Here is a 14040-nt window from a genome sequence, read left to right on the forward strand (position 1 = left end):
GTGTGTCTATGTGTGTCCACATGTCGCCAAGTCTAATTCACTGACTGAGTTTTGGGGGTCAGGCTAAAGTTACTGACGGAGTGTCATTATCTGACATGAATCTAAGTCCCCTATGATATACTATCCGCTCTGGATTATAGATTTGACCTCCCCTCGGTTTTGCCAAATTGAAGAGATTAATCGAGGCCTCTTGCCTGGTTTTCTCTCATGGGGCTGAATCACTCGCTTCCACTGGATAATGTCATCCTGGCTTTGACAGGCCAGACCTGCTGAGTTTTGTCTACTCCTCAAACTTCAGTCACAGTGAGAACATACTCACCATCTGAGACTTACAGTAGCTGACACAATTATATCTGACCAGAAAGTGAAACAACTTTCCGATAAAGCAGGAACTCATACGCTATCGATCTTCACATATCTAAAAGACCAGTGTGTAGGATTTAGGGGCATCTTGTGGTGTAGTTGCTGATTGCAACCTCCTCAAATCACCCTCCCATTCCAAATGTGTAGGAGAAACTACGCTGAATGTGAAACTTGTGTGAAAAATGTGTGCCAGTGAGTTTAATTCACAAAGTAAGCTTATGGGAAAGTCTTTTTGGTCTGCTGTGCATACAAAGTTTGGCTACAATGTCAAACTGGTTTCAAAGCCTGGAGGTCTTCCTGATTATACACTAATGAAAACATAGCTATGAATATTATATTACATTTCTGCCAATAGATCCTCCTAAATGGTACACACTGGACCCTAAATGTACATAATAGAGAATATAATACTTCCCAATTTTGAAGTACATGAGGATTTTTATTTTAAATAGAACTACAATGACCACAAATCAGAAACCTAACAGCCACACTATTCTGTTAGACAGACCATTTTGTACTAATAATTTATTCGATTTGACACCTTCTAGCCCCATGTTTGCAACACCTGTGTATTCTGTCATATTAAAATGTGAATTATTAGAAAGCCTTTATTTCTTTCAGTTGCTATTTAAATGACATGAAAAGCATGAGAAATATCAGTCGTCTCTGCCCCTGAAGCTGGTTTTAACAGAATGATCTCCCTGCCAATTTGCCATGTGTGGCAGTCAATCTATCATTAACATTAACATCATTAACTTGCAGAAAATAAAGAATATTGTATTCCTTGTGCCTGTGCTGTTGTTTTTTAACCTTTTACCTTATTCGAAGAGTCACTCCAGTGGTTTGGCATTGCACTTTCATAAAGTTGAGGACTCATAGGAGACTAAATCAAAGCAGTAGAGGCTGAGATATCCTGACTTTTAGTTTCTTAGTAAGATTCAAACTCCAAAACCACTGGATCCTACATTTCCCACAATGCAATTTGTTCTTACTTTAAACTTCCTCTGGAGCCACAGATTACATTATGCAACTGATTTCAGTCCCCATGACAAGTAAACTGAAGTTAATGTTTAAAGCTGGTGCAGTGCCCCTTTAACCTCTTGTGTTTCCAGCTTGTGTTGTTTTCATGTCATTAAGGTAAATTATCCAGTCGTCATCTTCATGTAATGACAAAAAGTTTGGCTCTGGTTATGCCTTGGTAACCTGCCAGGTTTTAAACATATTCTTTCATGACCATAACAGGTTTTCCTGACAGCTTTAATGAGCAGCATTAGTCCGAACACTGTGGCACTGAGTTACTGCGTCTCCAACACATTCGTCCAGCAGTCTCCACAGTGTGACTGATCTTCCATTTCATGGGTACAAATTGTGAAGAGTTCAGTTCAGGCCACCTCTCCAACACTTTAACAATCTTGTTTACTGACCTTCATCAAACCGATTTCTTGCTGAAGGAATTATCTCACACACCCTATACCCTAAACATCACAGCGGGGCTCGTTTCATTCTCTAACACATTAAATTAGTATTGATGTCCAAGTCTGAGCCCAGGTCAAAGTGGATGCCCAGAAATTGCAATTAATGAAGGATTACAGGCTGTGAGGAGATCAAAACACTGCCAGTCGTACAGTTTCTTCATATTTCAGAGGATTAAATGCTTAGCAGCCTGAGCAGCAAGACCTTTACTTTATGTTTTGCAGAACTTTATTGGCAGGGTTGGGAGGGTTACTTTAAAAATGTAATCCAATACAATTACTAATTACCTGTTAAAGAGTGTAGTCAGTAACCTAATCCAAGTATCACAATATTAAAGTAACGTTTACTGTGTGTCCTCCCCTCTGTCCACCCCCTTTTCTGTTAATCTTCAGTTGCCCTATTCAATAAAGACAAAAAGCCCCCAAAAATATACCATAGAAGATTTTTAGCATCACAAATGTGTCCTCTGCTGAGTGTATTTTTTAAAAGAAAAACTGAAGTATTTTAAAATTGTAATCCTGCTAAATGATCACCATTTTACTAAATGTAACTGTAATCTGATTACATCTTTTTTCTGTTTTGTATCCTGATTATGTAACTGTAAAGCAATCCGTTACTCCCCAAATCTGATTATTGGACCATATTTCACAGTGCTGTAGTCAAGACCATCTTTGTAAAGTCCAAGACCAGGACAAGTCAAGACAGAGTCCAAATGACAAGACCGAGACAGAAAAAAAAGGAATGTTTTTTCCATCGCGAATGAGAAGAGTTTTGGCCACCAATGTCAATGCTCCCTCTAGATGGATTTTGAATTAAACCAATACCCACGAGTGTGCTTCATCAATGGTTTTGGTTTGATGGACGACTTCAGAAAAAACCCAACATATATTTCTGGACTCTTTTAAAACCCAAGTCCAAGCCAAGTCCGAGACAAGTCCAAGTGAAAACTGGCCTACCAATGAGTCCAAGACAATCTGAGACTGGACTGGAGTACTACAGCACAGATATTTCATCTGCAAACATTAAATCTGTGGTCCATTTTAACACTCACACTTATTACAGTATATATCATTATGGCTGTAGTAGATATCCCCCCTTACAGTTATCTGCTATATTACTTTCCATATTGCACTGCTATAGCTGTGTTCCTGCAGGGAGCTGTTAACTGCACTGCAGTAACATGTTATTGGCAGCTTGGTTGTTTACTGGCAGCAATGAAAACTTGAACAAGACAATTCCTTATTAATGAAATGAAATGAGCAGTTACCATCCTCACCTTCAAACACACACACACACACACACACACACACACACACATACACACAGGCACAGACAGACAGACAGACAGAGTGCGGTGGCTTTAAGAGGGGAGGCGTGGTGCTGCTGTTTTGACCGATTTGTCAATCCCTTCACTCTCCACTACCACTCAGCTGAATGAACAGCCTCGTACAGCCAGCACAGCACAGGGCATCGGCTCCCTGTGTACTCAGCCCGCCGCCGCACTGATTCCTCGCTCACATCCGCCCGCTGACAGCGACAAGGGATTATTATTATCGAGCAGGCACTGTTTCTCCGCAACGAAGCTGGAAGGTGAGTTTATAATTCCGCTGCGAATCGTGAGGAATTGAGCGACAGGCTGCCATGTGATGGTGCTCCCTCCCCGGCGGCTCTCCCCTTCAGCAGCGGGGGGAAGCAGAGGGAGCCCTCGGCTGGAGGTTGCTCCTCTCCAGCACAGATTTGGGGATAAGGGCATTATTTAAGGACTGTTGGGGTGTCAGCTGCGCTGGCTAATTTGACATTGTAAAATAAGATTGAAGCACCACTCCTGTGCTGGAAAATGGAAATGTGCTTTGACTGGCTGCCGTTTTTTCTTCCATCAATGTGGATCCAGCACCTGATTTGAAGCCTGAGTCAGCTTCATGTGTTCATATTAAAGGAGGGGGAATGATTAATGGCTTAATATCCTCTCAAATATGATTAGATGCATATTGGTTCATTCCCACTGCTTATTCTGTCTGGATTTGACGCTTGATGACATTATGATACTGCTCTGTTATTATTACAGATATGTGCTGTGATGATGGGCTGCATTCAGCCTTCATGATGCGCAGTGTATTTGACCTCGATATTAGGCGGCTGTGTGTTCACTGGGCTACACGGACACATGTAGTTCCTGTGAGCATCCAAAGAGGGCGCTGCGTCCCCTCATCTGCTCTGTCACCACACTGCCTGCCTCTGCCATACTGCAAAAAATGTCTATTCATAACAAGTGTAACCTGTAGTCTTACAATCAAATGTTGTTCAGATCAAGTGAGGGATTCTTCTGTGAGCGATACTTTTTCATTTTTTTGTTTCTGCTTTTCCTTTTTCCCCCCACAAATATGTTAAAATCTAGACTTAAGGCAGCGAGAAAAATTGTCCTTGTATTCATTAAGATCCTTATCGAAATCATCCACAATGAGGGGAATTCTATCACCTCTTTGGAAGATATTTTCTCATTTCCAGAAAAATGTGACTTTCAGGCTCAATATCAGAATAAATAACTTATCATGATGGACTCTTCTTGCAGTGGGAAGCAGTTCCTATTCTCTCCTGCTAAATTTGGCTGCAGCACCTTTTTCAGGTCATGTTTTCCATCCAGACATCGACATATGTCAAAATATTTGTTCCCGTAACAGAAAACAGGTGTCTCTTCATAACTCGGCTGTCTAAATTTTAGAAATAAATCTAGACAGTGCTGATTGGTAAAGGCTGAGATTTACAGTTTCTGAATTGTTTTGTTCGAATTTAAAAAAATAAACCCCAAACACTCTGTTTGTAATCAGGAAAATGATATGATGGTAAATGCTTGCACACTTTGGGGCATCCATACTGCTTAAAGCTCACACTGCTAGTCAGTGTATAGGATGGGAAAGGCATCAGGAGCTGTTTAATCTGACTGAACATCTGGCAGAGATGCAGCAATTGGTCCTCTTGGTCAGTTGTTGAGGCTTTACAAGCACAGCACCACCATGCTAAGCCCCAAAATGATCCCCCCCACCCTCCTTCTTACCCACACAGCTTTGCCTAAGGAGTACTTAGTATCTGCTACATTCCTCCTCCTGGATCAAGATTGTACTACTTGGGAGTGTCAAGTAAGCTATGGTTATCCCTAACTGTTTTTGGAGACAGTTCAGAGAAAATAAGAAATAAAACAGGGGGAAAAAATAAAAATGATGATTATGGGTGAAAGGATCTGAATGGATTATGACATAGAAATTACATTTTAATCATGCTAACCCATGGGGAGTAAGTGGCTTGCAGGATTTGCCCATGTAAGGCTGCTGAAGGAGTTTTCAACAATGTGTAATGCACATACTTTACAGGCATCAATAGGCTGCCCACTGAACCCCACAGACTTGTGCTAATGGACGTCAGCGCTGGATGGATTTATTGAAAAGCTCTGCACTATAGCCGGCTGTATAAGCAGAGCTGCAATCATCCACTGAGCTTTTAATACGCTTTAAGCTTTTTCACAGGTTCAGCTTCGAGCATGTAAAATCATACATATAAAACAGGGGTATTTGTCTGTTTACTCTCAAGTCAGACTGGAGCAGCTGTTCCTGCAATTTGGCTGCAGTATTTTTAGGTCCACTGTTTTGATTATCGTGCAAATCCTTGTCCAGCTACCTGTGTGTTTTTCAGTAGGGAGGGAGGGAAGAAAAATAGGTCTGACGTCCAAGACTAACAAGACCACTGGGCTGAGGTGTTCAGCTTCTGGCCGTGCCCCTGCTGACAGAGCGGACGGTACAGAGCTTTTGGTTGTGCGTGTGTGTTTGTTTCTGTGGCGGAAGGATGACTGGAAGCCTTGCTCAGCTCAGGGTGTGTTACCAGGTATTGGGGTGGCCACACATGGCTGTGGTGTGTGCCCAGTCTAAGCTCATCAAACATGGCAAAGGGTGGCCAGCAGGAGAAAGACAGGACCATTGTTCCCAACCAGCCGCTGAGGCAGAGGTTTACGCACTTTCACCAGGGCCAGATGTTTTGGTTGGCAATTGCCTCTGCCAATCGCAGCCGTTAAGGTGAGAATCTGGTGTGGAGGGCCGGATAAGGCAGGAGCTGAGTGGCCACAGGGCACATTTAAGGCCTTGTTTCGGACTCCGCTCCGGCCCAGTCTTCTCTTTGGATAGGCAGGCAGCATGCCGGCTTACTGTATCTGTGCAGAGTTTCTGGCACAGATCGAAAGAGTCTGGGAGTAATTAGCTGTGAGGGTATAATCCTATACCAGACACAGCGTCTGTTAAAAGTGTGCACCCCAGTCTTCTCCTCCCAATCCTCAATCCCAAGTGGTTATGACTCCCACAAACCCCACCTCTTCCACCTAGCACCTTCATTTATGAGTACATGTGAAAAGTAGTGAAACTGGCTTGGTTCACAGATTTGTTTTTGCAGCAGGGGGCAACCATATTTTTACACCATGAATTACACTCACATAGCCTGCATATGGAGTGCCAAATCTCATCGGAGAACAGTATTTTTCTTGCTAGCTGTCAGATAGTCGCCCAGAAGCATCCTAAAAAGGATGGTTAGAGACCGATACAATGCCTGCGCGATAGTGCTCAGTCACTGTGAAAGAGCTTAGATTATAACATGAGTTATATATTTTATTGACTTTTTTTTTATTTTATTAGACAAAGCATGCAAAGACTTACGTTTTGGACACTGCAAGTAGATAAATGCACTAAAACCTAACCTCATGTTCCCTTTCAGCCTCTTCCCGTCTGAGAGATTCCTGAATGGTTCAGGTTGACTGTTTTTTTCTTTTTTTATTGGTGATGCTAGATTAAATACTGTTTTGGACACGTTTATTTGAGGTTAAAATACCTTTTTTTATTGTTTAAAATAAAAAGATGGATGACGACAGATTCTTTCACTTTTCTTTTACCTGAAGGAATAGCCTGATCTCAGTTTGTGTCGAGCAGGTCCTGGCCACAGGGGCTCGGTGTGCAGGGTTTGCTGATGGCTGGTTGCAACAAGCTCTGGTCTGTTTCTCCCATACAGTAGTGAGGCTGTTTTCTGCTGGAACTGCAGCATGAAGGGACCGCCCCAGTATGCAAGAGACCCTTGGCATCCAATCAACTTTGGGGTTACCCAACAGTGAAGGGGTGTATGATATGATCTTAATGTACATTTGCTGGCACCTCACCTCAGTAATCTGTATATCTCTGAAATCGAGTTTCTCTTTCTGTTCTTTGCATCTTAGTCTAGTTATTGTGGTGTGTACCTCTATAGTTATGAAGCTGTGAATCTATTTACTGTAATTACTTGGAAAAACCAACATCCATGGGTTCACGTGGCTTACCTATTTGTCAAAGGAGGAAACCTTTTGTCCAGTGGGAACTATTAAACAGAACAGTGCAGGACACTTTGCATTCTTCCACTGACACCCCCCCCTCCCCCCAATCTGTCCCTATAGTCTAATTTCCTGTCAGTCTAGTCACACACACCCACTCACTCAAAATGTAAAAAAACGAGTTATGCAATCATGTGGTTAATTAAAACATCATAAACCCCAGATATTTTATTATAGGATAGACACCTCAAGTTCTGTTTTCGCAGCTCTGCACAATGTGTCATTGTTAGCCAGGCGTTTATGCACCCGCGCCACTGTAGTGTTTTTGGAAACAGTAGCTTGCTGCCTTGGCTACCTGATTAGACTTGCATGTTTCCACCACTGTTATAAATTAGAGGCAATTTAAGTCTCGGTTTCACCATGCATTGTTTGGATTCTACGGAGAGGAGCTTGTGGCTGCAGTGAAGGTGGTATTTTGAATGAAGTGTGCATGATGGCTGGATGATTGAAGAACCAATCATATCAAGGCTAAACACACAGGGAGCAGGTGCACGTGTAAGATTGCCTCTTTAATGTCTTGAGGAATTATTTCCCCATCACCGGGGATGATTTAGCACTGGGGGTAATGGAGGTTGAGAATATCCTAATATGTCTTCCTGACTTCCTGACAGATCCCTCCCCCCCCTGTTCCCAACCTCAGTCCCCTTTACCCTCTACCCCCCTTCACCCCCCCCAGACAACTCATTCAATGCAATGGTTGTTTCGGTCCCCTGTCTCCATGTAGTCACAGGCAATTAGCTCCCGTCAAAATATGCTGCTGGTTGGAGGGTTGAGACTCGGCCATCCAAACCCCTTGCTCCTGCCCCTACCCTTGGCTAATATTACCCTGAGCTACTGAGAAAGGGCCAGATAACTTTTGTCAGTAGATGGAAGGGAGAGAAAGGAGGGGGGTTCCACTTGGGACCTATGCGCGTGCTACCTCGCTGAGCACAAAGCAGCTCTTTCACTTGGGATCTGGAACACATATGGAATCGTTTATCGAACCTCCAGTGCGTCTGTCCCCCGTATTCTCTCGGCTGCAGGTTTCTCCTCACCTCCACATCTCATATTCACTTTGCCTCTGGAATTAGCTTGAAACGCTGCACCTGGAGATGTTCCTCCATTGGTCCTTTTTCCTTGGTACTCCTCAAAACCTGAATCCAACATTACCCTTCTACCTTGATGTTGTTTCATAGATGTTCTGTTTTGACCTTGTGGTCTGTATACACCTTCCAGTGGACATAACTGACCGCTTTGAATTTGGTTTTCAAACCACTAATGGCCACCTACACTCATCCACGTAAAGTAGATTATTTCATAGGGATGCTTGTGTTCATTTTGGACCAGTTGATATTACAATTTGGCATTAATTGCAGTTGCCGCTTTGTTAAACTATTTCAGTTAAGGTTATGGACCTTAATTCAAGGTCCACATTTAGTAGAATTTGCTTGCCTTTTCTTGAATGAATTAGTATCCACACAAAATTATAGGAACGCTATTTTAAAAGTAACACAATGCCAGGGTGACATCATTTCCAAGGATCGGCCTCTAAACTGCACAGCTGGGTGTAGATAACGGAGCAGCTTGGATGTTTATTTTTTCCCCTTCTGCATTCCAGCTTCTTATTTATAATGGCTATGATATCCAGCTCGGGGGGTTACTTCTATAAAAGGAAGTTTGAAGACTTTTGCCGACCCACTCGAAAGGAGGCTTGCATGCCACATTTTCTCAGATGTAACCTTTAGATTTCCAGGAGAAGGACATCAATTACACAGCAAAAGAATTGTTTGACGAGTTTGGCTTGAGTCAAAGACAGTGGGATACATGACTGAAGACTTGACTGCAAACACTGCAGATTCAAAACACAAAGCTAACAACTCCCTCAGTATGGTTCTGCTTTTGTGTCATCCAGGTGTATACTCAAAGCCATTTTTTCAGCCAAGTTTTTCTCCTCTCTAAACAGTCAAAACTGCAATAAGGAATTGTTAAAAGAAGCTCTGTAAAGTGATCATAATAGGTTTGACCTCTGATACAAAGGGCTGTGTCTATGTTTTTGTTGAGAATAGACTCCACACATAGTTAACTGTGGTGAAAGGTGACCTTTGACATGTGACCTGGTCCAACTGCCTGGCTAACCCTCTAGGAAATTGATTGTGTGTACAAAGAACTTGTCATTATGTGCTTTAGATTTAATTATCTTGACGTGTTGGATTGAGTGACTAATGGCATTGAAAATCTATCTAGAGTCATGTGGCTTTATTTTGCCTAGACCTAACAACATAGTTCAGCCAGTTTATCTTTAACCTGAGAGTCTCCTCTGCTTGCAAACCGAGTAGATTTGGTTGCAATCGGCAAACTGACGGTAAGTCAGTCTGGGTTGTCTGACATGCGTTTTTAACCATGCATTGTTTGTTTCCCAGGATCAAATCCTCCCTAAATTAGCCTAAACTCCTCAACACTAACAATCCAGATGTCCTCTGTGGCCTGACACCCAATTTAATGCCTAGCAGATGGTATTTGTAGCAATGGATTGTGCTGAAAACAGATTACCTTAATGAGGTCATTTACCAGTGAACTGTGTGGGTTTGGCCACATCATCTGGTAGAGGCCCATACCAGTCCTCTAAGGTTCTAAAATTTACTTAAGGTTACTTACAGGTTGAACATGCCTAGGAGACTGTTGAGTCGTTGCTTAGGCCATGAATGTCCTTCGCATAACAGTGTTTGTCTACAGAGTGCATTTACCACGAGGGGCCTCTTCACAAGAGATACAGCATAGGATGTACTTCTTTGGGTTGTGTTATTATAACTATCAGATCTCTTTCCCTCCCTCCCTCTGTCTCCTTGGTGGACAAGGGTCCTTTTCGCTGCCCTGTGCGGCTCTGTTTGTGTGTTTGATTGTGGGAAAATTTCTTGACTGTCCGTGAGAGTCCCCCGCTCTCTGGACTGGCTTTTCCCTTGGGGTCCTCCAGGCTCGAGAAGCTGAGCCCCACCATTGCGCTGAGGCCCTTCTCCTCCCAGCAACCCCTAGTGGTAGCAGATTTCCCCTGTCTTTTCAGTCCCAAACCACTTGTCTAAGCAGTGTGTGTGACTGGTCCCCTTCCCTAATAGTCAGGCTCGACGAAAGCTGTTTATCTTTTCAGATGGGGGAAATCTTTCAGGCTTTTCAGCACAGCGATAAAGAAGCCTGGCAAAAAGCACTCCCTACCAATGAATCATTTCAGATTGGGGGCTGAGATCAAGACATGGATATGTCACACAGAGGTTTGAAAATGGGCCAGGCTGTGGTGGGTTTACTTTGGCTACCCTCACAGAATATGTCCTGGCTCAAAAGCTGGATATTGAACCTGAGATAACTTAAGTTTATAGCTTTGAGTTTGCAGTTTTGTTAATGAGACTGGTTCTGGTTCACGTACAGTATGTGTCGTTTGACTGAGGGGATTACCTCATCCAACAAAAGTTTGTGGCTTTGTATGTTTAGATTGTGAATTGTAGTATTCCTTTTGCTTCCATTTTCACCTTTGGATACAGTTTTATTTTCACATTTGTTTCATGGGATTCCCCTGAAATACAAGTTTCGTGTCATTCTCACCTCATGTTACAGCAAGTTCTTAGACTTGAAAATCCCCAATGACTTGCTAGTGTTTTATTCTACACTGACCAACAGATAAATTGCCTGTAATTCTTTACTAAAGATAAGACAGGCTGCCAGATAAAGAGGCCTCCCACCTCCATCCTCAATTTAATTTAGACAACTGTAATTCACTTTACTGGTGTGACAAATGTGTTTTATCGAAGAGTTCTAAGGCTGGAGCATCTTAACAAGATTTAAGATGTAAATGCATCCCATTCACCCACCTTGTTTTCTCTTCTAATCTATCATACTATTCTTATCCTATCCTCACCTGCGGAGCTTGGAAGCCCCACAACCATAAATTGTTTGACCTGAGGAAGAAAAAATGGTTTAAACATACAGTATCAGACAAAACCTCCCCAGTGAGCTCACTTTGTTTAAAGCTAGAGGCCATTACTAAACAGTAAAACATTTCATAAGCTCAACACCGTCATAATTCTTTCTAAGACTTCTGGATTACTAAATTTGGCTTCCATGTCTTCCCATGCATTTCTTTCCAATCATGTAATGACTTTATGGTGCAGTTCAAAGCTCTTAAGTGGAATAGAAAGCTGTGACAGGCACTTTTACTGTGCTCTACAGGCTCTCTCCCAGCCTGTAATGCATCATCTGAGCTAACTGCCATCTCATTGTGTTTGAGCTTTGAGATGGATGGGCGAATGCAGTGAAGGATCCAGAAATGATAACAGATGGTTCTGTCTTTTTGCTATCGAGTAACTAAACAGACAAACATCATCTGAACTGCCGACCTGGGCCATAGATCCTTCATCCCCGGCAAGTTCTTTTGAAAAACTCCTTTTTGCCAAGTGACAAACCGCGTGGTTGGCAACAACTAAAGCATTCAGAGGCCGTATGAATAGGGTTCTGTCTCAGGAGAGGCTTGTTGAAATGGGGCCTTTGGCTTTTATCCCTCTGGAGGGGCAGACTGATCTCGCACAGGTTTTTTGCACTGGCAGTGCACTTCAAATGGACTGTTGAAAGGCAAGGCGTTTATTTGTGCTGCGTTATAAACTGTGTCCTTTTCCCAGATTTAACATCTGTGGGTGTTCTACATCATCTGTAAGCACTATCAGGCCGTGCCTTCTACCTTTCACTTCTGTTATTCTCACATTTACCTGTAAGGCTCCCCTTAACTCTCCCTCTTGACCTGCTATTGGTGTTTCCCTGTGTACCTGTGGACCAAAAAGATCTCATCTGCTCTCTGGGTATTCTTTCCATTTTTTAAGTTTTGGGGAGGAGATAGGGAGGAGACCTGTTAAAACTGTTGTCAGCCACCTTTGATATACACTCCATCACCCCCTTGTGGTAAATATCACATGTGGACATCAAGTGACCCCCTTGGTGCTGTTCCCTCGGTTACTGGGATACTGACCCCCCCTCCCTTATCCTTCTCCTCTTCCTCATCATACAGCAGGCTCTCAGAGCAGTGTGCTGTTTTTCTTCTCCTTCCACTTGTATAAACCAGGAGACTATCTGCCATCAGCATTCAGGAAGTGTGGGGGTAAACAAACGGCAGGAGCCAGCAGGGGAAACTCAAATGACCCAGGCATGTCCTAGCAACTATGGAGAGCAGGTTATTTTTGGTAGTTTCTGTATCCATGCGCATTGTGTTTATAAGGGGTTGTTTATATTTGTTTATGTGTCAGGGCAAACTCGTTTGGGCACTTGTGAGATTACACGGGTTGGAAAAATGAAGCTGGGTTCAGCTTCTTTTCATTTCAAGCATCATCACTGACTGCGCCAGATGGCGTATGATGCAAGTTCTTTCCAGTCCTGCCATTGACTAATTAGTGATTTAGAGTGTATTCACTCCCATGCATGCAGTTCTTTGCTACTGTGGTTATGTAGCTCTCTTCCGACTCCTCTCCACTAATGTGCTGTTGGCAGTGGTTGCTGTGACCAGTTCTGCCATTACTGATAGAGAGGATAGGATAGAGGATATGGGTTTGTCAATATGAGATGTATTTCTCTTATCTAGAGAGCTAAAAGTGCTGCATGTGTGTGTCTGTGTGCGCATGTGCATTGAAAGGCCCATCCTGTCAGCAATGGAGTGATGGAGAGATAACCCATAAGCCATTGCTGTGTGTGCCAAACTGTTTCAGCCGCACAGGAATTGGCCTGCCTTAAAGCTACTGGAGACTGATATATTTTCTCTGTCTCTCTTTGTCTATCTCCCTCTATCTCAACTGCCTTGCTGGACTGCCCATTTTCATGCAGCATCAGAGACTGCAATCTTTATTCAGGCAGTGATCCATCTAGAAAATGGCTTTTTAAAGTCACAATCACAATTCAACCCTTCCCCCCCGTCTTTACCCCCTACCTTCACATTGTCCAGCAGCCGCAGGGATAAGCTGTGCCATGTAGCGTGAGGACACTGAAAGATATTGCGATCTTGAAGAGAGAGAGAGAGAGAGAGATGAAATGGGGGGGGGTCAGTGCAGTGGCAGTGATGCTACTGGACTGTAACCATGCCCTTGACCACATCTACTGAGATTTGCTCCTGCAGTGGGGGTTGGATTAGAGGTATTAGGCAGACAGACTAGACCCCTTGGTGCAGACTTTAATGCTGCTGTATCAACCCATACACACGTCCCTGTCAACCCACCCCCAACCTCCATCAACCTGCAGGCTGACAAACAAAATCCCTTAAATGCACAATTAACTATCACAACGTTACAGATCAGTTTTAATATGGGAGGAATAAGGATGCAATGTTGTTTGGGGCACTTGTCTAACGACCAATAAGGTGTTGCCATGATTATAAACAGTGTGCACTGCAGTGAGAACTTGATCTACATTGTTATAGATCCAAGGTCAGCTTCCTTTAAAAAAAAACAACAACACATTTTTGAGAACTGCTCCAAGCCTGTTTCTAAAACCACCTTGCCTTCTTCCCTCTCTCACTCTTTCCCTTCCTTGGATTACCACCACTCTTGTGCTGGGCCTTGATTCGCCGCCAGGTTGCCTTGACGACGGGCCGCAGTACATAAACGGGGCGATGTTTGGGGAACGCAGCCCTGCAAGGCAGGAAATCTTGTGCATTCTTATCTCTCACCCCTTGGATGGTGCTCCCGTGGTCCTCAGTAGGGAGCTGGAGCCACATAGGCAAATGGAAGCCTTATTTTTTATATCCGGCCCATTTTCCACCTTTTTAAGCCAGGGATAAACAAAATCCTTGAGGTCCGGACAACCCACGCCTC

The 14040-nt window shown here is 43.3% G+C and overlaps 1 protein-coding gene across 2 annotated transcripts in view; it reads left to right on the top strand.

Annotated features, from left to right (window-relative positions):
* The first annotated feature begins 3234 nt into the window (after window positions 1–3234).
* daam2 (dishevelled associated activator of morphogenesis 2) overlaps window positions 3235–14040 on the top strand; it is a 99269-nt gene continuing 88463 nt past the window's right edge. For both annotated transcript variants that reach the window (XM_051393135.1, XM_051393148.1), the window contains exon 1: window positions 3235–3426. The gene's annotated coding sequence lies outside the window, so the exon portion shown is untranslated. The remainder of the gene's footprint in view (window positions 3427–14040) is intronic.

This window comes from Dicentrarchus labrax, unplaced genomic scaffold (assembly GCF_905237075.1).
Source record: "Dicentrarchus labrax unplaced genomic scaffold, dlabrax2021, whole genome shotgun sequence".
In the NCBI taxonomy this organism is placed as follows: domain Eukaryota; kingdom Metazoa; phylum Chordata; class Actinopteri; family Moronidae; genus Dicentrarchus; species Dicentrarchus labrax.